General features: G+C 42.2%; 1 protein-coding gene and 1 long non-coding RNA gene across 6 annotated transcripts in view; one reads left to right on the top strand and one right to left on the bottom strand.

The window, feature by feature from the left end:
- The window catches only part of EPS8 (EGFR pathway substrate 8, signaling adaptor), a 124,643-nt gene extending 117,947 nt beyond the window's left edge, over window positions 1-6,696 (bottom strand). Inside the window, exon 1 of one of the 5 annotated variants that reach the window (XM_088164538.1) lies at window positions 6,049-6,696. The gene's annotated coding sequence lies outside the window, so the exon portion shown is untranslated. Of the gene's footprint in view, window positions 1-4,773; window positions 4,850-5,524; window positions 5,761-6,048 lie in introns of those variants that run through there. The other 4 variants (XM_088164533.1, XM_088164537.1, XM_088164534.1 and 1 more) reach the window with 4 other exon arrangements.
- Window positions 2,286-6,442, top strand: LOC148223501 (uncharacterized). The gene is made up of 2 exons (XR_015803615.1): window positions 2,286-4,345; window positions 6,016-6,442. It is a non-coding gene; the product is annotated as an uncharacterized LOC148223501 (long non-coding RNA).
- Window positions 6,697-26,751: the final 20,055 nt, after the last annotated feature.

Here is a 26,751-nt window from a genome sequence, read left to right as displayed (position 1 = left end):
CATACTGTGGAAACAAATAAAAAGATCAGTGGCCTCGGAAGAAGGAAGAGCACATTAAAAGGAAGAGCAAAGTGCTCAGTTTTCATGAAAGGAGCATTCAGAGGGATGAATTAAACCCTCTCAACCACCTCAGAATGAAAGAACTGCTCATTAACCAAAATTCACATTTCAGGTGAAAGACAATTCACCAGAACCTTTAACAGAACAAAACACGGGCACCATCAAAGTCTACCTAAAGGCAAAACATTGACAAAAATGGGATAATATTGTATCTCACCAGGTATCTGCAAGCATTGAGGAGCAAATGAACTTCTGTGAGCTCAGGTATTTCTCATGTTTTTTAGTACAAGTTTGATTGACCTCTTTTGGGGAGGGGGGTGTTAAAAACCATTTCTGGTCTCATCTGATGGACAACAAGCAGGTGCTGCTAATGCCTCACTTTCAGCTCCTCTTTGCACTTTCTGCAATTCTGACAATTTCTGGAGGAGGAGAAGGGAATATAATGAGAGAAACAGCAATCCTAATGCCTGATTTTCTACTTAGTCAAATCTTTTCAAATGCTTTTACATGCAGGAACAGAAATCAAAGTAATAAATACAAATCCACCAGGAGTCACTTCTTTATTTTCCAGTTACAAACATTCCTGAGCTACAGACCATAAGAAAAAAACTCTTGTAGTACATTTATTCTGCAGCATCCAGCAGCTACAGCAAACTCCAGCCCCAAGAACCATCTCTGGCAGTTTCACAATTAACTCAGCTGAATAAAACTCCCCTGCACTCATGGAAAGCTTGAAAGGAATCAGGTGTTCCCTTACCTGCAGGGGTGATCTATAAAATCCAGAAAATCCATGAATTGTTATTATAACTGGGTTATTAAAAGACAAATCCTCTCTCTCATGTAAAACCAAATGCATTCTTGAATACAAAAAAAAAAAAAAAATCCCAAAACAAAATGAAATCTATAATGAAACAAAACAACAAAAAAATCACTAAAAAACCCAAACAACCATTTTATCTGTATGAAACCCTTTTTAAGTTACTGCACATTCATAACACCTACCTTCACTCAACAAATACTGCTCTCAAAATTATTGATTTTCACTAAATATTCTTTTGACATACTCAACGTTTTCACAATATTCCAGGAGAATGGTTTCAATCATTTTTGTGTTAATACTGGGGGGTTTTTTGCTATCATTTTTTCTTCTGTAGCTTTATAGAGAACCTGACAATTTCCATGGTTGGTCAAAGTGATATGAGTGAGGCATAAAGAATAAAGGCCAGTAGAGTCCCCTGTCACACCACCACAGTAATGAACACGCCTGTCATGCATCACAAAACTACACAACAGGAAATCCCACAGAAATGGATAATTTCACGGAAAATACTAACTCTGCACCTTTGAGACTAGAGATTTTTGTCTATTCAGGATGCACAAGGTCTGCTGAAGTCCATTCATCAAAAGACAAAGGTAATAAATGCAAAGAAAGTAATTTGTAATTTGCTATTTCCATGTCAGATCTTAACCCCGTGGAGATTCACAGCATGCCTAACTTTAATTACCGAGACAGTGGCATGGAGAAGGAAGGGAAAAAAGGACTGGAAGCATTCAACTAGTAGCAATTCAAAGCCCTGAGTTGGCTAATATTTAAAAATGTTACAAAAACTGAGGTTACAATCAAAGGCATGTGTTAGTGATTGCAGGCTCAGGGCCACAGCTCAAAATGAAACAGATCTTTAAAAGTTAATGCTAACAACATTTCCATTTGTGATTCATTTTTTATCCCCCAGTGTCAATGACACAAAAAAAAAAAAAAGAAGAAAACAAAACAAAACAGATGTGGAGGTTGCTTCTTCCCACATCATCATGGTTTTTCCAAGAAGGCTGTGACTGTCTGAGTATCAATAGCTGTAAAACACACCTGAACATTCAGGTTTAGAGCATTGTTTTATAAACAGTTGTGCAAATGTTTTCTACACACACCCAAAGCAGTGCCCACTGACTTTGGTGAAACTTTCAATGACTTTATGCCTAAATTCCTCCATGTGGTTGCTCAGGGCTGCACTAACAGCTGAAGTTCATGGCAAAACAAAGTTCAGATGACAGCCATCACCTAACTCGGAATTCAGGGCAAAAACCTGAAATTCCTAGGCAGAGTTAAATCAAAAGCTGCATAAAACAATGTCATTGTTTTGGATTAATAAATTGGGGGACGAATCAGAGTTCAAATCAAAATGGCATCAGTTACATCCCCTCCCCAAAAGCAGGAAATCTAGTTTCTTCTGGTTTGAAGAATTTTAATAGAAAAACTAGAGAATTAGCACTGAAAACAAGGAATTAGACTCTCATATACCAAATTTTCACAGTTAAAAATATACTTTGAATGGAGATACAAGGATCAGACCACGCACACTGCACTGTAAGCAACACAACTCCAAGGTGTTAACCATTTTTTCTTTCTGGCCATCAGCCCCAGAGCAGAGACAGGAGTCTGGAGGGGTCACACACCAAAGGGCTTCCTTCTTCTGTCTGGCATAGCCAAAAACTGTCTTTGAAAAAATCTTGTGCATTGATCAGTCATTCACTGCATGAAAAGAGATGCAGGAGTGGTAACCAGGAATATAAGAGCAACAAGTGGCAGACACTGAAAGCAAAGTTAGCAAAAGCTTTATTAGTGCAATCTTTGTCATGTGGACCTCAAGTCTTATCTCCCCACAGTAACTGAAGAGTTCTTATATGTTTAATCTGTTTTGACCCTTGGGGCTTCAATTATTTGACTTTAGATGTTAGATTTTAATAAGCTGTCACCCACAGGGGAAAAAAAATGCAGTAATTAATGTGACTGATTTGCCATATACAGCTGGACTATGGACAGAAAAAAATTAACCATATTTCAAGAATTTAGTTGTCACCAAGTGGAAAACTTGAGCACTTTTTTCCATCTGTGCATTTCACAGCAGAAGTAACTTCAGATTAATCTTCCCTCTCTATTACTGCTGTATATAACTAGCACCTAATCATGACTGGGTGTTGCTGCTCGTGGGGTGCCACCTCCCTCCAAATAAATCTAATGGGACGCTCTGTGCGCTTTCAGAATTACAGAATCACTCAGAAACATGCACTCAGAGCTATGAGAAGGCACAACCCACCACCACAGGCTCCGTGAGTGTGTGACAGCACAATCCAGCTGCACAGCTCAAGCCCAAAGCCAATTCCATCCCCACGGGCTCAGCAGCCACAGCCTGCTCCAGCACAGCATCTCCTTACCTGGACCTAATAATGCTGCACCCCCCATGGACTGTGAATCACGAGGAGATATTGGAAGTCTCCCTCGTGCCTTGGAAAATACTCTGTAAGCTCTTTGCAGTCTCCACTGCTGGCTCGCTGAGAGGAAACCACCAACTCACTGCAAGCCTAACCCTGGAGAGCTTCCTTCTGCTCAGAGGGCAGGGGTTGCAGCGTTTCCATGGGTATTCCAGGGAAAGGAGAACGGCCACGCAATGCTGATTAAGTATTTCCAGTTGCTAACAACAAAAATGGTCGTTTTTATGTTGTCCCATGTAAGCAACTTTTGTAGCTAACATATAGACATTTCACAATCACAAACGAGAAGAGTGACAGTCAATAGGAAGGGAGGAGGACCACATGTTTTATGATGGAGATGAGTAATTAAAATATGATCTATGCTGCAAAGGCATGCGAGATCCACCATTTGGTTAATATTTCAGCAGGCACAATGCGGAGGAGCAATACTTTTACCTTCAGAGCTTCACCCAAGGTAAATAAAGCAAACTCCACGCCACTCTGGAGGGTACAAGATTCACCAGCCAAGGCAAAGCACAATTTCTGAGTGGGAGGATTGGTTCTCAAACAACATCCTTGAGAAAAACCTGTTACACCCATTCTTCTGTTCCCTGCTACTCTCTGGCTTGAAACTATGCTTTAGTGGAACGTGCAACATCTCGCTTTTCGTGGATACAATGCGGCCCTACTGAGGTCACAGGGGGGGCAGGAGCATCTTAAATTATTCCTCAAAATGCCACGACAACCTGTTTTCCAAGGTGTGCCCATGTCACTCCACACTAGTGATGAGTAAGGGAGTGCGTGTCACGGCGATGAGAGGGGCAGAAGGGGAAAAGACGCCAGAGAAAGTTACTGGGGAGAATGAAAGGGCAGAAGAGCGGGGGAGAGCACCAAACAAACAGCGGGCATTCAGCGGGATTATCCCACCCCAAAGCTGCTCTTTGCCCGCTACCAGCAACAGAGATGGAAAAGCCGGCTGAACCAGCGGGGAAAAAAATCCCCCAGCGTAAGGACTGAAAGACGAGTCACCTGGCGGAAGGTGAGGCAGGAGCGGCAGCAGGAGGAGGAAGAGGAGGAGGAGGGGGGCAGCCGCATGGACGGTGCCCTCCGGAGGGATGCCCAGCCCAGCGGGCAGGTGCGGGCAGGTGCGGCGGTACCGGCGGCAGGAGAGCACACACACACACACACACCAACACACCTGCACACACACACACACACACACACACCTACACACCGAGGGCTTCCTGGCTGTACAGCCAGGCGGGGGAAAGCTGCAGCAGCCACCACCGTGTCCGGGGGGCTCTGGAGGGATTTCTGAGCCCGCCTGTCCGAGCGCAGGGCGGCAGCGCCCGGGGATGGACGGAGGGCAGCGCTCGCAATCCTCCGTGTGCCGGCTGCCCGGGCGGGTTTTGGGGTGACGGAACAACCCGAGGGGGGCGATCCCATCCCGCCCCACCAACCCCTTACCTTGCCCCGAGTCCTCCTCCCGGCCCGCGGGGCTGCGGGCAGGGCCGGGCGCGGGGGCTCCGCTCCGCTCCGCGCCGCCAGCAAAGTGCGGGAGCGGGGCGGGCAGCGGAGCAGCCGCGGGGAGAGGAGCGGAGAGCGGAGAGCGGAGCCGAGCTCCCTCTGCCGGGCACCTGGCCTGCCCCAGCCCCAGCCCCGGCTCCAGCCCCAGCCCCGGCTCCAGCCCCAGCCCCGGCCCGCGGAGCTCCAGCCCCGGCTCCAGTTACAGTCCCGAACCCAGCCCGCGGAGCTCCAACCCCAGCTCCAGCCCCGGCTCCGGTTCCATCCCCAGCCCCGACCCGCGGAGCTCCAGCTCCAGCTCCGACCCGCGGAGCTCTAGCTCCAGCCCCAGCTCCGACCCGTGGAGCTTCAGCTCCAGCCCCGGCTCCAGCTCCAGCCCCGGCTCCGACCCGCGGAGCTCCAGCCCCGGCTCCAGCTCCAGCCCCGGCTCTGACCCGCGGAGCTCCAGCCCCGGCTCCATCTCCAGCCCCGGCTCCGACCCGCGGAGCTCCAGCCCCGGCTCCAGCTCCAGCCCCGCGGGCTCTGCGCGCTGCGGAGCCCCTTCCCTGTCTCCCTGCCTCCCTTCTCCCGCTCCCTCACCGTGCAAAGGTGCTGAGAGCAGCGCCCCAGAGCCCGGCTGGAACGTGGGAGTTTAAAGTCATCGTAAGCGTTTACCAAAAAAAAAATAAAATACAAGGCCACACACAAAACCTACCATCACTCCAAAGCAACATCCTTCCCCCGAAGAAATAAGTGTAGCTAAACCACCTTTGGAAAGACTGATCTAGCAGAACAAAAGTCTCCCGTCTTTGCCTGAAATCGCGCATGAGATCTCCCAGCTGTTTATGTTGTTTCCATCTGGCAGCGCGTTCCTCCCCGCTCTGACATGTCACACGTGGCTTTGGCTCGGGCAGGGGAATGTCCCTGTCGGCACGATTGCAGGTAGCCAAAGTCCTCACCTGCACTGTTAGCCCTGCCGGGATTGCTATTATGAGCCACTAAATTCCCCTCCTAAAACAGGGCTGTTCCACCAGAATCTGTTTGCACTGATTTCTCTTTCAAATAAGTTTTTGCTTTATGTGACTCCAGAGAAAAGCTAGAAAGCATAAATCTTTTGTTATATGAAAATAACCTCGATTCGGGAGGGGGGGGGTGTATAGGAGAGCTAGTCTGATTTTTGAGGTTCTGTTCCTGATTTTTTTATAGGATTCAATTGCCAATCCAGAAAGATTTACACACCTGCTTTAATTACCTTCCCGAGACTCCTTCTAGGCTTCACCGAGATCCCTTCGGAAGATCAGAATCATATCTGGACCAAACAGCTCTTTCCACCGAGCAGTTATCCACACGGAGCAACAGGTCCTGTGTGCTACAAACTTTCTATGATCCCAGGCCCCCTCCAAGAAACCTGCAGAGGAAAAGGATAAACTAACGAAGGAGCAGCTGCTTGCTGAAATTTCCACTCAGTTCCAAGAAATGAGACTTGGCAGGTCCTCGCTTTTTATAACACTCCGTGACTCATTTGCAGGAGCAGGTGAAGTCAGAGCCATCCCTGCCAGAGTCCTGCCCCTGAAGGCTTCACCAGGAGGATTTTCCCGATTTTGAAAATAAAAATAAAAATAAAAGTGGGCAAGATGATATTGCTCAGCTACTGTTTGCAGCAGTTTGGTTGCTGAATTTCTGAATCTCAAGCGTTGCTATTCCATCCTTGACCTGGTGTTTGCCAGCAAATCTTCCTGAAGAATAAAGTCTGAATTCTACCAAGGGTGATATTTTGCCAGGTTCGGGCTGCAGGCAGAGGCTGCAGGCAGGCGTGGAGCTCACTGTGGGATCCTGAGAACCAGGCAGGAGAGAGAAACCCGAGCCTGCAGATCAGGCTGGGAGAGGTGGGGCCTCACTCCACAAGTGCTTAGGAGTTCACCTTAACTCTGCTTAGGGAAAAGAAAAAAAAAAAAAAAAAAAAAAAGAGAGAAAGAAAAGCAGCTCAGCCAACTTCCCCTTCCTGGCTCGGAGCTGGCTGAGCCCCTTGTGCTGCATCTTCTACCAGTTCAGACTTTGCTATTTTTCTGGTCCAGAAAGTCCTCCACAAAACAGAAAAGCAGAAAAGCACAAAAAAAGTGAAATAAATCCACTTCTATGTATCCAAACAAACATTGAAAAGTGCAGATACCATACTCTTCCCTAGTCTGTTTGCAACAAAACCTTCAAATCTTAAAGAATCTGATTATGGAGAGGCTGCCTAGGTAATTCCTGTGAATGAAATTTACAGCAACGCTGACATTTCCAAACTATGCCAGATGCCATACACACACTCCCTAGGTAAATAATGACAGTAATTGACTCTTAAAAATGTTTATCCCGTGAGAGGTAGAAAGAAATACGAGAGATTCTCTTAAAGAAAAGGCTGGGGACGGCTCCAGCCCTTGGCAGTGATAAACAGTGCCTCTCTTCCCCCTTTTTTCCTGGATAGAAGCCCAAGCCCACCCCCTGCTCCAATTCCTCCTAACAAAGGACAGAGCACAAATGCAGAAGACCACTGTGGGCTGATCATTTCGTTCGGTTCCACTTGGAAAGAAAACATTTTAAAGGAACAGAGACAATAAAGAGGAGAGAAAGTGGGATGTGAGAATGAGAGAAGGATAAATGGGAGAAAGATTTGGGGAAGAATAAATTCTGTTTCTGTTCTCTATGACTTTTCTCCAGATGTGTACAATAGGTATGGACATTGATAGAATTATTTTACATGAGTGTAAAGTTAATATTGCTGCATAAAGGAAGCCAGAACACTGTAAGATGAAGAAGGCATTTCACCAATGCTTGTCTGCTTGGGGAAAAGACTGAACAGGCCAAAGAATTTCCTTCTGTTGGAGATCAGCCTGAAGAGACTTTCTGGGCTGGGGAGCTGCAGGATGGTTTTCACACCACAAAGGGCTCGCCCAGGGGTCTGGCAGGTCCATCAGAGCCCCTTTCCTGCCTGGAATGCAGCCAGGCTCCCCTGGCCCCAGCCTGCTGCAATCTCCTCTGCATGGGGGAACAAACCTGCAGCTCCTCTGCTGGAAACACACGGGCAAGGGCTCAGTTTGTGTGGACACACACGTTTAGAGAGCTGGGGAATCACAGCTTGGGAATTCTTTCCAGGCCTGGATTTCTCCTGGCTCTCAGCTCCATTCCCAGGCTGACAAGCTGACTGCAGCTTCAGTTAGGGAGGAGTCTCCCAGGGTGACAACACGGTGACAAACAGAGTGGAATTCATCACCAACATTAACCCCTGGTGTCTTTCCCGTGGGACACATCCTGAGGTGCTGTCCCAGGGATGTTTTTCCCAATTGTCCAATGAGCTCCTGTCCTGTCCTGGCTGCACTGACACACTTTAAATCCGGGCTGGCTGTACAATAAATTGGCCTTTTTCCCCTAAATAAATCCGTGTGTGTTGCTGTCCTTTCTCTCTCCTTTTAGTGCAGTGACCACAAGTTTGCACAGTATCAGCTGCAGCAGGCCCCGAGATTTAGGGTTAGCTGCTGGTATTGGAATTTCCACTCTCATTGAAAACAGACACTGCTGTATCCATAGAGTTTCCAGGAGAAAAATATACAGAGCAAGCCTGAATCGTCTATTGATTTTAAGGCACGTGCAGCTCAGTGAGAAACAGCAGAATTGTTCATGATTTAGGTCATAAAAATGCAAGATAAACCCAGAGGAATCCACAGCAAATGAGAGAAACAAAAGAGATTGGCTTTTGGTCCATGCTACTCCATTCTCTATGCTATAAAAAACAAAAACATAACTTTCAAGTACAGAAAATATTTATTTGCCTAAGTAAAATTCTAAACATGGTACTATCTATAAAACTATGCAGGTAAGAGGATTTGAAGAACAACCATAGAGGTTCTTCTAGTCCCATAGTAATTTGTAGTTTGACTGGGAGTTTCTTTCAGGTGGGTCTGGTTTTTAAAGTATTCTGCCTAAATATGTCATCCTTTGTGTCATAAATAGATGTGTACATATATTTAAACAAATTTTAGAAGACACTAAGTGAATGTGATTAATTGTTCTAAATTCGGATTTACTATTTGAGTAGCAAATCTATGAAAAACACGATGACCTCAAAATCTGTGAGGTCTAAACATGTTCAGGACATTCTATACACTTCTGCATTAATTAAGAAGCTGGGGTCTGCCACCTAAAAAATAACCCTTAGGCAAACCCTCTGTTAAATTTGGGTTTGATTCCCCTGCCCAGAAGAAAAAAAAAAAAAAGGAATATACAAAGATTACTAAAATACCTCCTCTCTCCTCATTAGTTGATTTCTTTATTGAAAAGCTTGTGATTAGTTGATTAATAGGATATTACAGAAACTACTTGCAGTTTCTTGAATCACCTTTCTAAGGAAGGTTGGCTCAGGCAAACAAAGTAAAGCAGACCAGAGAGCTACCTACAATCCAGATGTGAAAAGAAGGAGAAGCTCTGTGTGTCTGAAATGCTCACAGAAACTGAACTCCAGACTCAGTTCTGAACCAGAGGGAAAATGTCTGGCCTGCTCCTGGCTGACTCATGCACTCTATCCCAGGTACAGAGCCAAAGCAGCACAGAGAATTCCCAGCAGTCTCATTTCCAGGCAAGAAATGACTCTTTGGAAGAGCTCAGGGCTACGGCAGAGAATTATCAGGTGAGAGTGAGGTGTCTGTCCCAGTGCAGGCATGGCATGGAGCTCCGTGGAGGCTCCCAGGGACTGTGACAGATAAAACTGCCTCAAAGTCATGTCCTGAGTCACTCTGCCCAAGTTCTAATGAGGAGCCACTCTGTAGAGCAGAAAAGTTTGGTGTTTTTAAGAAAGAAAACACCCAAGTGTTTGCTCGTGGTCCTTATGGTGCCTGCATTCCCAAGTCAGGGACCATGGAGTTACATCTCCTGGGTGTTCTGCTCTCTGTTTAAAGTTATTTGCAGTTTGCACCAGTTTACACCTTCCCTATTTGTCACTTAGTCTAGCTGCTAGGGGTTTACAGATTTTTCTATTCCTTGTTCCTAATTATTGTTAGAGCCATGAGAGAGATTATTTGACTGAGCTGACTGAGATAAATGAACCAACTCTTCATCCTGAGCACAAAACTCTCCAGCCTGGAGCTGCCTCCACTGATGAGTTAAAAACTTGCCACCCAGCTGTTCTGACTGCTAATACATCAATTACAAACCATGTCATTTATGACTAGGGCTGAAGCTGAACGTGTGATGATAAAAAGCCCTGCAGTAAGACAAGGGCTCCATGATGTTATGAATTATCTGGCAGCTCTCTCTGCACGATCCTGGCTGGATTGCAATCAGCCAGTGCAGAAATGCAGAGGACCTTTCTCCCTCTGGAGCCATGGGGAGTGCTGCCATTTATTTCAGAAGGAATAGAATCAGCTCCAAACCCTTAATTTGTGCATTACTTAATCTCTGCACTGAGAGCTGGTTGGCTGACACTTGGATTTGGAAGTCAAAAACTCTCTCCTGAAAGAAACCTGAGGTGCAAGAAACCTTTGCCATAATTTGGGCAAAGTTCAGCACATTTCTGATTGCTGGAGTCTGATCTGGCACCTCTCAAGAGCTACACTGTGTTTGATGAATGAGATTCTAATTGAATTCAAGCAAATAAATCACAGGTTACCAAGCAAACTGAAATGTTCTTACACATTTCCTATCTTACAGAGAGAAAAAAGAAACAAGACACAGACAATCAGTCATTTTATATCCACACTCTGCTTTTTATAGGGAAGCAGGACAGATCTGTTTTATTACAATTGGATGTTTATTGATAGAACATTAAACCTCAGATATTTCTTTTTCCTTGTATCTCATATTCATAAGAAAAGAAAGAGGGTGGGCACAAAAAATATATATGTAACGACTACTAACAAAATCATTTGTTTTTCCAGAATTTATAAAAGTTTTTGATTTTTTGTTTCTCTTCTAGGGTTTTGAACTCTACTTGTGTTAGAGGGGGAACAGCCTTAACCATGTGGCTCATCCCAAAGCCTTCAGAGTTCTTGAGTCAAGCACTTAAGATCAATACATTTCTTTAATAATCATGAGGTGTTGATGATGATGTTGAAATTTTTATTTGGATTTGGGGTGCATAGATTTCATATTTCCTAGCAGAAATGTCAGAGGGAGAGGTTTTCTTCTTGTACCAAATGACAAGGATCTGAGGCATTCACAAGATGAAGTTAAGCTTCTGAGAAACACAGCAAATATTATTATCACAATAATGAAATCATTAGATTGAACAGAATTACTTTGTAAACTATTTTTTTTTTTTTGTTAACTGTGCTGAACTTTTCTTTTGAAAATAGCCATCCTGGTTTTTGTTTTTTAAAAACAGAGGGGCCTTATTCATCTGTCCAAACTGATAAGGGAATGTGCTGGCCACCTGAAATTCTGCATTCACATATGCTTTCTTAGTTCTGATTGAATAATTATTTCATTAGCCGAGGGAGCTAATTGAAACACAAATACTTCCCAAATCATAGAGGACTTCCCTGAGCTTGTTACAAGTAAGAAACAGCTAACAATAATGACAAGGGAGATTAAACTCTATGGTTGTTAGAATCATTAGTCAGCCAGTGATGGATTTCATGCTGAAGCAGTCACAAGGATTTGCTCAGAGATTCTGAGGCACGAAGTTGCCAAGCACAGCACCTTGCCTGGCAAACCTTCTGCTGCCTTGAACTGCAATGGCTGAGCATGGAAAAAGCCCTTGGGAAAACTCCTGTGTGGAGGTCACTGCCTTTTAGCAGAGCTGGATGACTGAGAGGTCTTTGAGAGCACTGTGCTGTCCTACCTTCAGCTTCTTTAGCTGGACTTAATTTCCCCTTAGTTCTAGAGCTGAGCAAAATCACACGGCAGAGTCATATGTTACAGTCATGTGGCACAGTAATTTTGGTACAGATAGCAGCACCAAGCTGATACTCTGTGTATTCTGTCATATTTGAAACCCTGGTGTGATGATGCAGGAGGGCAGCAGTAGCCTCCAGAGTGGGAACATGAGATGCAGTCCAGTGAAATAAATGATACTAAAGATTTCAGGGTGATCAAGCATTCACCCAGTGAAGGAGCCAGGCAGAGCTTATTTTATATTAATTAGACAATTTGGAGTGTGAATATTTGTGTATTGTCACTGTACTGCAGCTAATTAACTGTGTGTTGTGTATTAGTTAACGTTAAGATTTTAATTAGACTAAAAAAAAATCTTGGCTTGTGTGTTCCTCCTTTGCCAATAACAAGATTTTGCACATTAAACTCTCTCCATCAATGCTTTCCTTTATATTGTGATGCCCCCTAAACTTTTCCTACTCCTTTGTGAGTGCACTCACTGACTCAGTGATGGGCCCAAATGATTTTTGTCCTCTCTGGGGGCAGTAAGAGGCCAGCCATTTGTCCCCTCTGTGCCAGAGGCCCAAAAATCAGAGGTGTGCTCTGAAAGACAGCCACAGTGTGCATGTGAGACTCACAGGGCTCAGCTCCCCTCCTCTCCCCTGTGAATCCAAGGAGCAGCAGCTCCTCTCCTTCCCTCCACGACCCCAGACACGAGGGGGTGATGAGGGGAAGGGGCACAGGGTGGGGAAAAGCCACCAAGCCACATTGCAGGCTACAGGCACGTCAGCAGAAAGGGTCCCACCGAGCATCTCCTGCATCCAGCTCCTGCATCCAGCTCCTGCATCGCTGCCTCTGCACCCAACCACCACGGAAAACTGGAGAAACCTGAGCTGCCCTTCCCTCCTGAGCCCTGCCAGGGGTGCTTTTCAATGAGCTGAAGGGAGAAATTGAGCTTGCACACAATGAGAGCCACCCTGTTTGTTTGCAGAAACATTTTCCCACATCTTCTTCTGGATTCGGTTTTAATAAGGGTGGGATTTTCCAGGCTGGGACTTGTCCTCGGACATTTATAGGTATGCAGTGCCTAGCACAGCCAGGGCTCTGTGCTGAGAAAAGTCTCTGTGTCCTACCAAATCAGGCAAAACTGACAAAAATAATGTCAGTCCTTCCTCTTTACATGAGCCTATGTTGAAAGAATAAGCTAGTGCTTGGCCAAGAGAAGAATTTCTTCTTCTTCCTGGTGTCAGCCAGCAGAATTCAGCACTCCAAAGAGCACCCGGACTGCTGTTGAATTTAAAAGAGGGGGGTTGAATGGTTGATGCTTGTGGCTGGTGCAGCTGTATGGAGACAAAAGGAAAAACTGAGAAGGACTGAAACCCTTATAGAGTGACACAGATGATTTAACCCCTAGAATGAACAAGCTAAGGACTGGGAACACACTCATGGTGCAGCTATTTCTGGGCTATAAGAGAAGTAGGAAGAGAAGGAATTGAGTTTATGCCCAAGTAAAATAAACAAACAGTTACTGGAAATAAGAGAATAGATAATCTGGAAAATTCCCTGGGATGACTGAAGAGCTTTCAGGTTCCCAACTTTGCCAACTGTAAGACAGTGACACGTGCCAGGAATGTACACAGCAGGCACTGATAGCCCACCTGATCTAGCAGGAGCATCTTTCAAAGATCTGTAAATCTACATTTATGGTATTTGTAGATTTTTGGGATCTGAAGAAAATGTTGCAGGCTTGTGACTGATTTTTCCTGGTACTTAAAACTTGGGGGGGTGTTATTTCTATTGTTTTGATGGAGGTGAGAAAAGTGAATTTCAGATGTCTGGAATATCTCTCCTCCTCCTCAGTCTGAGAACAAAAGCAAAGCAAACACAAATGAGATTTAGCACATGCACCCACCAGGGAAGGCTACAGCCAGCTTTGCATTCCTCTCTTATTCTCCACCTCCAAATTCTCCCCTCTGGAGAACTGAATTGTTACTTACAGGAGGTGAAGATTTATTTAGGTATAATTACAAAACACTCTGAGATCCTGAGATGAGAAGTGTGCTAAAACTGAATCCAAGGTCCTCTGAAGCCCAAACAGATATCTGTAATTTATGGGGCAATGGAGCAAGCCCATATACACTGCAAAATTACTACTGAACTTTACAGAGTAAATGGCTGTGGCAAAGGATAAGTCAGGGTGTGCACAGCACTGGGAAACCAGAATTAATTATCCTTTCATGTGCCTCTGCATTGTATTATTTCAAAGATATATTCTTGTTATCCCCAGCTAAGTTATAGGCTGCTAAATTATCAGCACGAAGACTGCAACAACTGAAAACAAACCAGGAACAATGGTTTGAGCTTCCCTGTCTGTGAGAACAGGGCAAATGGCAAAGGCTGTTTTTCAGCACTGAGTTGAACATAACATATATAACATGTGACAGCAGCCCCAATCAAATCACTACAGCACAGAGACAATGCTCCCCCAGTGTCTGGCTCTCCGTGCTGACAGCAATTTTCAATTAATTTTCCTCATTTACGAGGTAGATGCTAGAGCAGTTGTGAAGGAGTCCAAAAGCTTAGTGGTAAATGAAAAAATCCTCTGGTGTGCTTCATTTAAGCTGCTTCTCCCAGGAAGCACATGCAGAGAGAGTTGGAGAGCTCATTTCTTCAGGGGACATGTCACATTGCAGCTAGGCTGAAACTGCAGCCCAAAGCCAACCAGCCCAGCAGGAAACACGTCCCTGGTGAGCAATGATAGCATGGATTTGAACACATCCAAAGGATCCCAGGCAATTCATTGAACCCTGAGTGCAGATGTCTCATCAGCCAGGGAAATGGATGTATTAAGACCCCAACCAATGACCTGCATATCCAGGACATTCAAACCATCTCTTTAAGAAGGGTCCAGAGCAATAAAAGAGCTTTTGTCATATGGATCTCTGTGAGTACTGTGGTGTCTGTCTCCAAACCTGCCAATGTCATAGGGACAGACAGTCAGACACATTCTGTTCCGTGGTGCTGTCAGCACTCTCCATTTCCTCACAACTGAGCACACACAACAGATCACCTTGTCCTAACAATTTCCATTTCAGGAATTTTCATTTCAACTCCGTGTGCAGTTCCCTCGAGGAAGTACTGACCAAGACAGTGGGAAGTTTTAAAGAAAACGTTGTTGTGAGTGAATTTTCTCTGTAATGGGGTTAACTCCCATTGGTCACTGCTGTGACAAGCAGTGCACACCCTCCTGTAGTGAGTGGATGAGCTCTCCTGTTTCAGGCAGGTAGGAATTTCTGCAGCTCACACCCTGGGCTCTTTCCTCCTGACAGCAGCTTGCCCAGGGCAGTGACTCCAGCTGATGGCTCCTCATGGCCAAAGCTGAGATTTGATGGACCTGATTCCTGTTTACTCTGCTATAAGCAGTGTATTTTAATCTTTGCACTTATTTCTATGGATATTTTGTTTATTTGTTTACACTTATTTGAAAGCTCTGAAAAACTGCAGGAATTGGAGTAAAAGAGGTTGTACCATAAATGAGAGCTAGCAAAATGAAGTTGGCTCAGGTTGCTGAATGACTCCTACAACTGAGTTTTGAAAATTCCACAAGAAATGAAAATTCCACAACCTACCTGTGTCTGTGTCCCTGTGCTGACTAACTTCATGGTAATTTTATTTCTCCTTTTATCCACTTGGAATTTCCCATGTTCCAACCCGAGTGTCCATCACTTCCCATCCTTTCCTTGTGCATTTCTGAGCTGTGCCTGACTCTGTCTCCTCCACTTTTCTATGGTTGTTTCAGGCAGCAATAAAGTCTCCCCAGACTTTCTCCTTTCAGGCTGAAGAATCCCAGCTTTGTCAGACTATCATCTTAGCACCCAAAAAAATCATCTTGAAGACCTCTCACTAGATTCACATCCATTTGGCCATAGTGCTCTTGTGTTCAGGGGCCCCAAACCAGGCACCCTGCTCCAGACACATCTTCACAAGCCCTGCTGGAGAGATGGAATCACTCCCAGAGAGCAGCAGGCACCTCCTCCCAGCCAGTGCCCACCTTTGTCCCCAGCCCTGTATCCCTACAGATATTTCATGTTTAGCTGTATTTTTCAAGCATGTGTACATTCAATTCAGCTGGTGTTTTGCATTTTGCATTTGATTTTAAGGAACTTGGAGCGTGGTCGATGTGTGTCCATTGCCACAGTCTGGCTGCTGCAGAACCTGGGTTTGAGTGAGTTCCAGCATTTCTGTTCCACCAAGGAATAATATGGTAATGTCTACAAAATCTGAGAGTGAGTAAAAGAAAAGTAATGAGAAAAAGAACACAAATGACATATTCCTCTTAATCATATATTATAATAATACATCTTAATAACATGATTATTGATTATACAGTGTATTTTTTATTATTCATCATTCTAACTCTTCTATATATGGGGGGTGTCACTGTCTTCTTAGGGAATATAAAAGATTAATTGCATAGTTTAGAATGATTCTCTGGGTATGAATAAAATTCTTTTGTTACCTAACACAGAAATATTGTTCAAAGTGTGTTTATTCTAGTGAACAAAAATACCCATATTTCTGAATAACAGAATGACAGTCACCTTTAGTATGAGACTTGTTCTTCAACAGGAAGGCTTTCTTCTTATCAACATCTTTTCATAAAGTTTTATTTTCCTATTAAGAAGATGTCATTGCTGCTATTAAATAAGGCTTTATGGACTAAGGGTTGGAGTAAAGTAAGACAGAACTTGATTAACTGATGGCAAGATTGAAGTTTTTGATGTGGATTTCACAATACATTGGAAATAAAAAGCTCACAGCCCCCTATCACCATTTGTCAGCAAGTGATTTCTTGTATTTTTCATCCTTATTGATGTATTTCATTGAGTTTACAATGTTATATTGACCTTATCCTGGTTCCAGTCATCAATTTCTATCATTAGGATATTTAAGGACAGTAAATCTTTAAAGTTATTGCAGGAGACCTTTCTCTTCAGAGGATTTATTATTTTCTACTAGAAGAATGAGATTTTTAACGACCCACATTTTAAATAATTTCTCACTTATAGGCAGTTTTGATCATTTAGGAATAAAAATGAAGTACAGGTCTCCTCGTGTGTCCCAGCAATAACACCTGACTACTTACAGCACTGCTGTTTGCATTAACTTAAACTGGGCAATATGGCAAAGAAATTACATTTGATTTCTCATTAATTTCCATAAATTTTAGTATGCTTTATTTCACCTTGGTGGGACTCATTCTCAGGCTTGGTTTGGGTTTATTTTATTTGCAGCTCTGTATTGATATTTGAGAACAGAAAAAGTTGGCTGCTTTTACAGGTAATTTAGAATTATCTTTTTTACCAGAGAGACAACTCTTGGGCTCATATGAAGAGCTACAGATACTTTTTTTTAACCAACATTCAACACCCCATTAGCTCAAGGGCTGCTCTTGCATTCTGTGGATCCTAGGTCTGTGTTGCCACAGCTGCACTTACTACAAAAGGAAGTTTGTCATTTACTTGAGGTATAAAGCAGAAAAGGATTTCTTTAGCTTACAGATTTATAAAGCCAGAAAGTATCAGGCTTCTAAACTGAAATATTATCTGTACTTTTAGGGCACTATAAGCACAGAGCAGTGAAGTTGAGGAATTTGGACACTGAACAGCCCAGAGGATGCTCTCACTGAGAGGATGCTCAGCTGTTTTGTATTTTTCAAAGCTACCCTCTTCACTTCCAACACCACATAGATAATGTAGAGCTGCTGTAATGGCCACTACAGTGAGGCTCCTGAGGCTGCCTGTCATATCTATCTACATCAGCATTACAGCTCCTGCACAGGGGATTTCTTTTCCAGGATTTTATTTTCCTCTTTAAGTGTTTTTTGGGCATCTTTCAACACAAGGTTTAGAAGGAGAGCAGCACCTCTGCAGCAGAGTCCTGTCAGTGTCAGAAAGTTTTCCTGACTGCTCACACACTTCCCTGTGCAGCAGGGATTCCTGAAAATACAGAAGCAAGAAACACAAGTCAAAATTTATTTTTTTCATTTTAAAAATGATGGCAAATTTTACTCACAGTGCTTTTTCCAACTGATTATTTGATGGAATTTTATAAGCATGTATTAGCTCTCAGTGGGTGGAAGTGTATAGATACTGCACACAACATCAGTCTCCTAAAGCTGTGAACACTTAAACCCAAGCTCACTCAAGACCAAACCCCAAACTTTAAATCCCACAGCACTCAGGGTGCAATAGCCAAAATATGAAAGCTTTCCTAGTGAGCTCAGAACATTTGTGTTTTGCAATTGTATGGTAAAATGCAACCTCCAGGTCATTTTGAACACCCACTAAAATATATTTAATATTTGGATCCTACACCTGAGACGGGGAAGAAAACAAACTCCTGCAGCTACGAAAGGATGCTCTAAGACAAGACACTCAAAGTCCTACCACTCCCCACAACTGTTACCATCATTTTCTGTGCAGTTCTGGAACCCCAGCTGCTCAGAGGAATAAAGCCTTCTGCATCCCTGACCTTACTCATGGCCAGTTTGGGATCTCTAAGAGTTCTTCTTTATCAATTTTCTAGCCTAGAGGTGGAGAATGGGATGGGGTAAGAGGGTGGGGCCACCTTCCTCGGGCTTAAACAGATGTGAGGGTTAAAAAGGAGAGAGAGAAATAAAGCAAAGGCACAACCATTTGACGTTGGACAGGAGCCCGTTTGTTTTTAATACACCAGAGGAATAGCTGAGGCACAGAACAGCCACGTGTAAAATATGAAGTTTGCTTGCAGAGCTGACCTTGGCAGCAAAGCAACAGACTGAGATAGCAGTTCTGCATCCAACTGCTGTGAGACTGAAAACAAAAAGCAAAATAATGTTATAAGAAAGCTGTCCTCTTTCTCCTCCTTTACAGGGATTTGAAACAGCCCTCCTTTGAAATCGATCTGCAAAACATATTCTTATACATTAGAAATAAAACATGTTTTTGCAATGGAATTTATCATCTTGGACCATGCTGAGTGTCAACCAGAACAGTCTCCAAAATAAAATTACAAATTCGATCTAGAGATGCTTTAGACCATATTATTTAAATCATTCAGTCTAAAGGTTTCCTGGAAAAGTAAGGATCTCATAAAGAATATTAAACTTCATTTGGCCACATATTGAAACAATAAAAGATGTTTCAAAACAACCAAAATAGCATAGATAGGTAAGGTATGGCTCTGTTCTCTTGACTAGACAAAAATCAAATGTATTTGCAACAAATGTAGATTTTAAAAAATAAAACAATTCTATGTTGTCTTCATACAATATACCTCACAGTGTCTTACAAATATAATTTAATTACATTCAAATCTATATTCATGGTAGGAAATAGAGAGAAGATAACACTTCCCCAAGATACTGTAAAAAGAGATGAGAAAACCATCTACAAAAATTCCTGTCTGGTCTGGTGTCTGCATTTCAGGTCCTCTCTACGACAGATTTTGGGGTTAAATTCCTCTATTAATTTTATAACCTCCTTTGCCACAACACAGGCATGACTATCAGTAGATATTGCCACATTTCCCTCATTAATCTTTCAACACAAGCAAGCCATTGCTGAGCCACAGTGAGACTTTAACCTGCCATGGCACAGGCTGGGCTGGAACAGGCAGGGCCATTTCATCCCAATTCCAGGGAAACAACACTGGACACAAGAATGGAATTTTTAGTTGCAGACCAAGAAGCTGGAGGTTCAGAGTGACCTTGCAGCTCTCTGTGATGCTGTGGCACAAGCAGCAGCTTCACCAGGACACCTTCTCCCAGCAGCTGGACCAAGCATGGGGGAGAAAATCCAGCAGGACAGAAAATTGCCCAGTGCTCAGGCACATTGGTCCTGCCTTTGCTGTTCTTTTGAAATGTTATTTGTTTTTCTGTATCAGTTTAGCATGAGATGTTCCAAGAATTTGATGTCCTTAATTTAACCACAAGACAGAAACAGACTGGACACAGATTATGCCTGAAGTGAGAAAAATGTGTTGGAGGGATAGGGATTTCTCCTTCTATGTGCATTGGGTAGTTGAGAAATCACCAAACCAAACCAAACCATCCTGCAGTATCAGGAACTTGCACACTGGATAAGTCTCCACATAATTTGAAAGTTTTATCCCTTTATTAATAATTTTATTCATTATATGCAGATAAATGAATACATTTACAGGCTTCAAAATCAGGCTCCCCTTGTGATAAACACTCAATATTCATTCTCACTCCTATTATTTGCCTTTGTGAAGTGCTCTGCTACAAGGGCAGAGATGACAGAATTTGTCTTCCTGTAACAACCTGTTTATAGTCAGATAGAAGGAAACCTAAAGGATCCCATTTTTACAGATACTATATGAAGCAGAGAGAGTGTGTCATTTGACAAATTACACAGAAAGCACAAGAAAAAGGTGAAAATAAGTGACAGTTCAGCTGACATCTGGTTGAGTCTATGCAGCCTTCCCCAGTTGATAACAGCCAGGTTTGTACTGGGAGATGAAAACAAATCCAACTGCCCACTAAGAAATTATCAGGAGTCATGAGCTGATTTCTTATCACAAATTCAATATGGATAAACCATTTGATATTGTTATTTGTGTCATCATGGCTCCCAGAGAACAAAAATCCCACGACACTGAGATCATGGGAACGATTGAAAATAACTCCCTCCACAAGTGAATCACAAAACTGGAATCTGCAAAATGTCTTTGAGGGGAGACCATTTCATATTTATATTATAAAAAGGTTCTCTCAGAAAAATTTGATATCTAGAACAGAATCTTCAGGAAAATTCCTAGTTTTAAATATCTCAAATCATGCAATCTAGCTGGGAAATAATAAATGAAGATAATCTTAGTTTTGTTGTAACTCTGAGCTCTTGAGGTGCACTTGGATGAATCTTTTAATTTTTTCTCAGTGAGACCTAGTAACTCTACAAAAGCAAAGACTGAGATTCTTCAGGGTCTGAAGTACCAAATAAAACCATGAAATACTGAAAGTTTGAAAATGAAGCTGGAGCAATTACCATGAAAAACGAAGCTGATTTCATTATTTCAATGTTTCTGGCCAAATAGGAGGGTGGCTATGAAAGCAAGCACCACTGGGGCAAAGACACTCTGCTTTCTCAATTAAACAATCATAGAAATATCAACAGGCAAAGTTCTCCTGTTGGCCTACTCCAAGGCAGAAAAAAACCCTGTAAAATAAATGCAACAATAGTTGTGGAGTCAGTATTTGGATGTTTTTGCTTAACATTTCCCCTTTATTTTCTCCTTCCTATTAAAAAATGGAGCAAGCTGGAGGCTGCTGTATGGATCAGGTGCTCTTCAAGCTGGTACCTGACTCCCAGCATTGCCTCACCACTTGCTGATTGCTTATAAAGGAAAAATAAATCTATTTTTTCTGCAAGAGTCCCTTCACACAATGTAAGCACTCTACTGCAAATGGAAATCTTGCATCAAACCCTTGCTTGAGCAATCTCAGCATGAATCACCAGCTGCAGGGGATTATCTCCATCAGAATATGTGCAAAGGAAGAAGAGGCCATTTCTTAAGGGAGCTGAATATGTTACATAAATCTTTGTCTGTAATGAAAGATTTACTTTATAATTCAAATCAATTCAGTTCTACTGGAAAAGAAGCTTTTCACAAGAAAGGTCTGCAGGTGTATCAAAAATCACTTAAATCTGGGACCTTTTAACAACAGCATTTATTTCTATCATGTCTGTCTAAAGTATCTCAAAATAAGAAACATATTTTTATTTTAATGTGCAAGTACATTTCAATGACAGCAGGTTTGCTCATTCTAGATTGTAAATAAATCTCAGTAATCCTAGCTCACAGTTCTAAGTTTCTGTTGTTAAAAAATAAAAAAATAAAAAAATCTTGGAGCAGAAAGATGAGTGGAACATTCCACAGGGAAACCAGGTAACTTTGGAAAGAAAACAAGATTTTATGGTTCAGGAGTGCTGAGTGTGTGACCTCCTCGAGGAGATTACCCAGTAGTGAAGCCCCTCTGCCAAAACCATCTGTCTTCAGGCTCAGTGTACTTTGTCCTGGACACTGAGGATGCACTCTTCAGCTACAGTGCAGATAGTGATGCTCTGCCAATGCTAAAGAGATTAAAACTCGCTGATGGCTTTGAAGATTAGGATCTGACCCTCGAACTGGCAGACAGAGAAGAGCTGAAGCTAAAAAGATCAGACACGAAATATCTGCAGCTCTTAATCTCCCTGAAAAGAAGACATTGCATTCTGCAGCAGTAAGCCCTGGTTTTGTCTTTACCTTTGGACAGCCCCAGTAACTGATGGATCAGTCAGGATCTCTTCTGGCAGCATACTGGGAAATGGGATTGAGATTTGAGGATGAGCTTTGGCCATGCTGCTCCTGAATTTAATAAATTGGCTGATATTTCTGACCACATCAACATCTGGATGGAAGGAAGAAAATATATTCTAACTGCACAGATAGCTCTGGGAGGCAGCTACTGTTATTTTGGCAGGGCACACCATTAATCTGAATAACTGGTTCTTCATTCAAGCATTAAATACTGTGGAATTTTTGACACTGAATCCTTCTGTGGAAAATTACATATCCAAATAATTATACTTGATGTACAGTTGGTATCCCTCCATTTTCCCCAAGTGGTATCATGTAACTACTGAAGCAGGATTTCTGTCCAGGGCAACTTGGCAGAAAAGGAATTCTTGCTCCTTACTGATCTCCCAGTGCTGGTTTTGGCTGGGGTAGAGTTAATTTTCTTCCCAGTAGCTGGTGTGGAGCTGTGTTTTGAATTTGTGCTGGACACACTGTTGATAATGTAGAGATGTTTTTGTCATTTGTTTTTGTGCTAGCACAGCTAGCACAGAGCCAAGGACGAGTGAGTGGCTGCGTGGTGCTTGGTGCCTGCCTGGCTTTAAACTGTGACAGAGGGAATGACTGATTCCCATGGAGCACCGAGTGGCCAAATTGTTCATTAGCCTGCTCCACTTTGTGCTGTGAATGGGTTTTCTGCATTGATGGCTAGAAATGCCATCAAAAGTTGGAATATTCACATACAGTTTCTATCCTGTGCCACAGGAAAGTCTTGCCCTTTCTTTGCATCATTGCTCTCTGTATCTTCACTTAATCCAGCAGCAGAAATATTTGCAAGCCTTACTATTTCCTAAGAATGATTTTTGTCTAAAAACAGGAGGATGAAATAGTGTGATAAACGGGGAGGCTTCCAGTATACACTGGTATCTGTAGGCTCCTATTGCTTCCATGGAATTGATGGTGGATTTATTTCTCTGAAGGAAGCTTGTGATTTCCATTAATAAATACATGCTTGTTTGGCAGTCAGAAGGCACTCCAGGCTGGTTTTGCAGATTGTCATGTTCTGGAGCCCAGATGTGACAGGTTTATTGTAGGTGTAAAGGTAATTCAGCCAGGTGGGAATCCCCTGTCCCTGGGAGTGGTGATATTGTCTGTAAAACAGGGTACAAAAGTCAACACACATGGCTGCTGGGGTTGGATTACAGTAAGTTTCGTTTCTGCTTTTACTGCACCATCTTTTCTTCAATTAACTGAGTTTTATGTAGTGTTTAAATCTACCTAATTAAGATCGTGGAAATAAAAGTGCCCAATCTATTTTCACTAAGATATCACTACAAATGCCCAGTGGATTAACTGGAAACAAGTGGCAATTTCACTTACCAATAGAAATAGGTTTGATTTTTTTAGTCACTGCTCAATAATCAAATCCAAGCTTATTGGAAAAGACTCATATTTCTTTTATAAGTTGTTTAAAAATCTGGAATACCATATGTTATAGATGACAATGTAATATTGGCTTTTGCATTCACAGATCAGCTTTTTGCATCACAAATATTTTAATATGGCACAATTTATACTTACTTTTAACTGCTTTTGTATAGTATAATCTGTCAGTTTATGTATACACTGTAGAGTTTATATGAATAGTAATGTGATAAATATATTATATTGTAGGCTTTAGCAAAATGTTATATTAGAGACTATAATACCTCTATGTAACCGAGAGAATGATGTAAAGCAATTATTTTTCTTACATCTGCAGACTGGCCTCTCCAAATGATAAAATAACAATGATTAAAACCAGAGTATAAGCATCCAAGAAGGATTTATCAACTCCTTGCTATCAGGGAGTATGAAACAACAGCATGGAAACATAGGAAGAAATAAAATATATTGACCTAATCTCCAGAATGTCCTGCAGACAAATCAGAAATTAAAAACCAAACAAGAGAGTTCCTGGAACGTCAAAACCTCAAAGGAATGTTTGAATATATAAATATAAACTGATGAATATGCATGTACCCCAGCAATGTAACAGCATATAGAGAATGGTGTTTTACATTGACGCTGTGTTCTTTGGCTAATCGCCAAAAGCCCCCCAGCGCTAGATTTCTTTTTTTGTCCCTGATTTTATCCCTTATTAAACTTGTAAAATTCTAAATCGTCGACTTCGTTTTTCACGTCATACATTTCCCCAATTATTTGGAATTATTGTAATTCAGGAGCTAGAAATCACTTAACTGCCAGGGGCAGCTCCATGTCGTTTGGGAAGCAGCTAATGCACATGGAATTTCTGTAGAAGGGATAACAGTATAGAAACTTTCCTCAGTGCTGGATGGAGTATAATGCAATAAAATCTTTTGGTAGAGTAATGCATTTGTGATGAGATTACAAACATTACTGTCATGTCTCAGAGGAGGTATGAGAGCAGCAAGAGCAGCACTGCAAGACCCCACATTTCCCCGCAGTGCCCAGCAATGACTTTGGTCCCGTTTCTTTGCCTTTCTATTTTAACTTTAAGCTGAGATTGCCCACAAAACACCCAGATAAAATTTCTTTTCTTCCTCAGCAGACACCTTAGGGAGGTGAACAAAAAAAAAAAAAAAATGCTCTCTGGCTCACAGAATAAATGCCACCCGGTCAAAGAGGTCAGGTTGTGTAACCACTGCTAATGGCCCGTTCTTCTCGGCCCATTTGCTTCCTACTTGACCTTGATGGAAGATGCTTCTGGCAGATTCCTGGAGGTGATTCAGAACCCGGACCTTACAGATGCCTTCGGTCATTTCCGAAGGTCTAATGCAAGATAACACCTGTGAAATGCAAAACCAACAAGAAGAGGAGAAAGGACCTGAAGGAAGATAAAATTTGCATCCTGACTTTTCAGTGTCTGCTCTTCGGAGTGGTCTGTGTTGGTGGTTCAGGTAAAGCTGTTCAATAAGTAAGAGAGGAAACAGATCACAAATACAGTGCTGGGAAAACCACTGAATGATCAGAATGAATTTTTTTGTATGATAAGGCAGAAGTGATGAAGAAAAGTAGGCAAAGGACATTTGAGATGGCTCTCATACGAAAATATCAAAGGAATATCAGAAATGCCCATGAAGACACACCATTAGATTGCATCATTTGTGACACAGAAGCTGATCTCATCTTTTAAAGAAAGTGACTTTTATCACCTCCTTCCACTGATTATACTACTCTTGGATACCTGGTGGTGATACAATCAGTCCAAATCTGACCTTGGTCAGAGGGTATGGCAAAACCCAGGAAAAAATAGCATTCATATCTCGTCCTAACTCCAGAGTTGTTCTTCTTGCAGAGTACTAAAAAAAGGATTCACAAACTTTTCTTCATCAATCATTACAGTGGCTGCCAATGGCAGTGCCAGCTCTCATTTCATTTTCCATTTCTGTGCCACAAATGTATGTCCTGTGCTTCGGGAATTTTCACACTACACTTGCAAAACATGGGCTGAAAAATCACTTTCCCTATCCTGCCCTATAATAGTTAGAAAAATCTGCTGTTTAACCAGAGAAAAATTTCCACTGCTGATTGATTCCTAGGTCTGTTTAGCTGATTATAATTCCCCAACCTACCCTTATGTGATTCACACCCATACATCTGCTCTAGCTTCAGCATGTAATTGTTATTCCATACAGACAGCCCAGTATTTATTCAAACAAGGGTGCTCTTGTGCATTTCTCCTTTTTTAGCTTCTCTAAAAAGCGTAAATCGGTCATGATACATTACATTGTGTGTGTGTGTGTGTTTGTGCATGGGAATAAAAACTAATTTTATCATCCTTTCAAAGGCAGCAGTTGATTATCAAGACAGAATAAATAAAAGAAGCATATTAAATGGAGTACTGTACATTTACATGAGAGACAGAGCATTCCAGCCTTCTCTAAAATACCGTGGCTAGTTAAAAAAAGATGATGGTTTCTGTTATTTTCCAACATTGCTTTCTATATTATAAAACAAGTATCTGCTCTCTTGCAGATCTGTTGCTTCAGTACCAAAAATCTAGGCCGTGACTCTGTGACATTGCAGGTCTTTGACTCCAATGTTATCATTTTGTCCTGGGAGAAGCAAAGAAGATGCTTGTGGAAAAAGAAAGTTGGCACTGCTTGGATTATCTTCATAAAAGAAGATGAAATGAATGTAAAAACATTTGTGCTGTGCCAGAGTCAGCTGATTTGGCTCTCAGGAGTTTGTATGAACTGTTGGTTCATGGGTTTTTTGGCTTGTGCCTGTGTTAGGACTTGGGAGAGTTCAATGAACCCAGATCTCAAAGCAAAAATATTTAACCTTCATTTTTCTAGTGGAAATGGAGTTTAAAAAGCTAAATTTAGTTTTCTGGAAAATATTTTAGAAGTAATCTTAGACTCATTTAACTTGTTTTGTGAAAACAATCCAAATATAGACTTAAAGAGTTAGAAGTTTGGCTTTTGGTTTAATGCATTATACAAGCAGAGATGGACTTGTAAAACATTTTGCAGCTACAAGCTTAAGACCAATCATGTGGTATCTGGATGTGGAATCTGAGCTACTTTCAGTAACATCTGTTAAGATAAAAGCACAGCATTGGGGAGTTTTTTTTGTAAAGTATGAAGATTCTCAGCAAAGGAATTAATAGAGGTTTCATCTTGAAACCTTTGTGCTTCCTATCACTGTTTTGCACGGTACTTGCAGTCAGATCAAGAGCCTATAAAAGCATTATGTTTGTTTTTATCTACTCAATCTCATTATAGCTCT

The sequence above is a fragment of the Sturnus vulgaris genome, chromosome 5, assembly GCF_052056855.1.
Source record: "Sturnus vulgaris isolate bStuVul1 chromosome 5, bStuVul1.hap1, whole genome shotgun sequence".
In the NCBI taxonomy this organism is placed as follows: domain Eukaryota; kingdom Metazoa; phylum Chordata; class Aves; order Passeriformes; family Sturnidae; genus Sturnus; species Sturnus vulgaris.
This window is presented reverse-complemented; position numbering and strand designations above follow the sequence as displayed.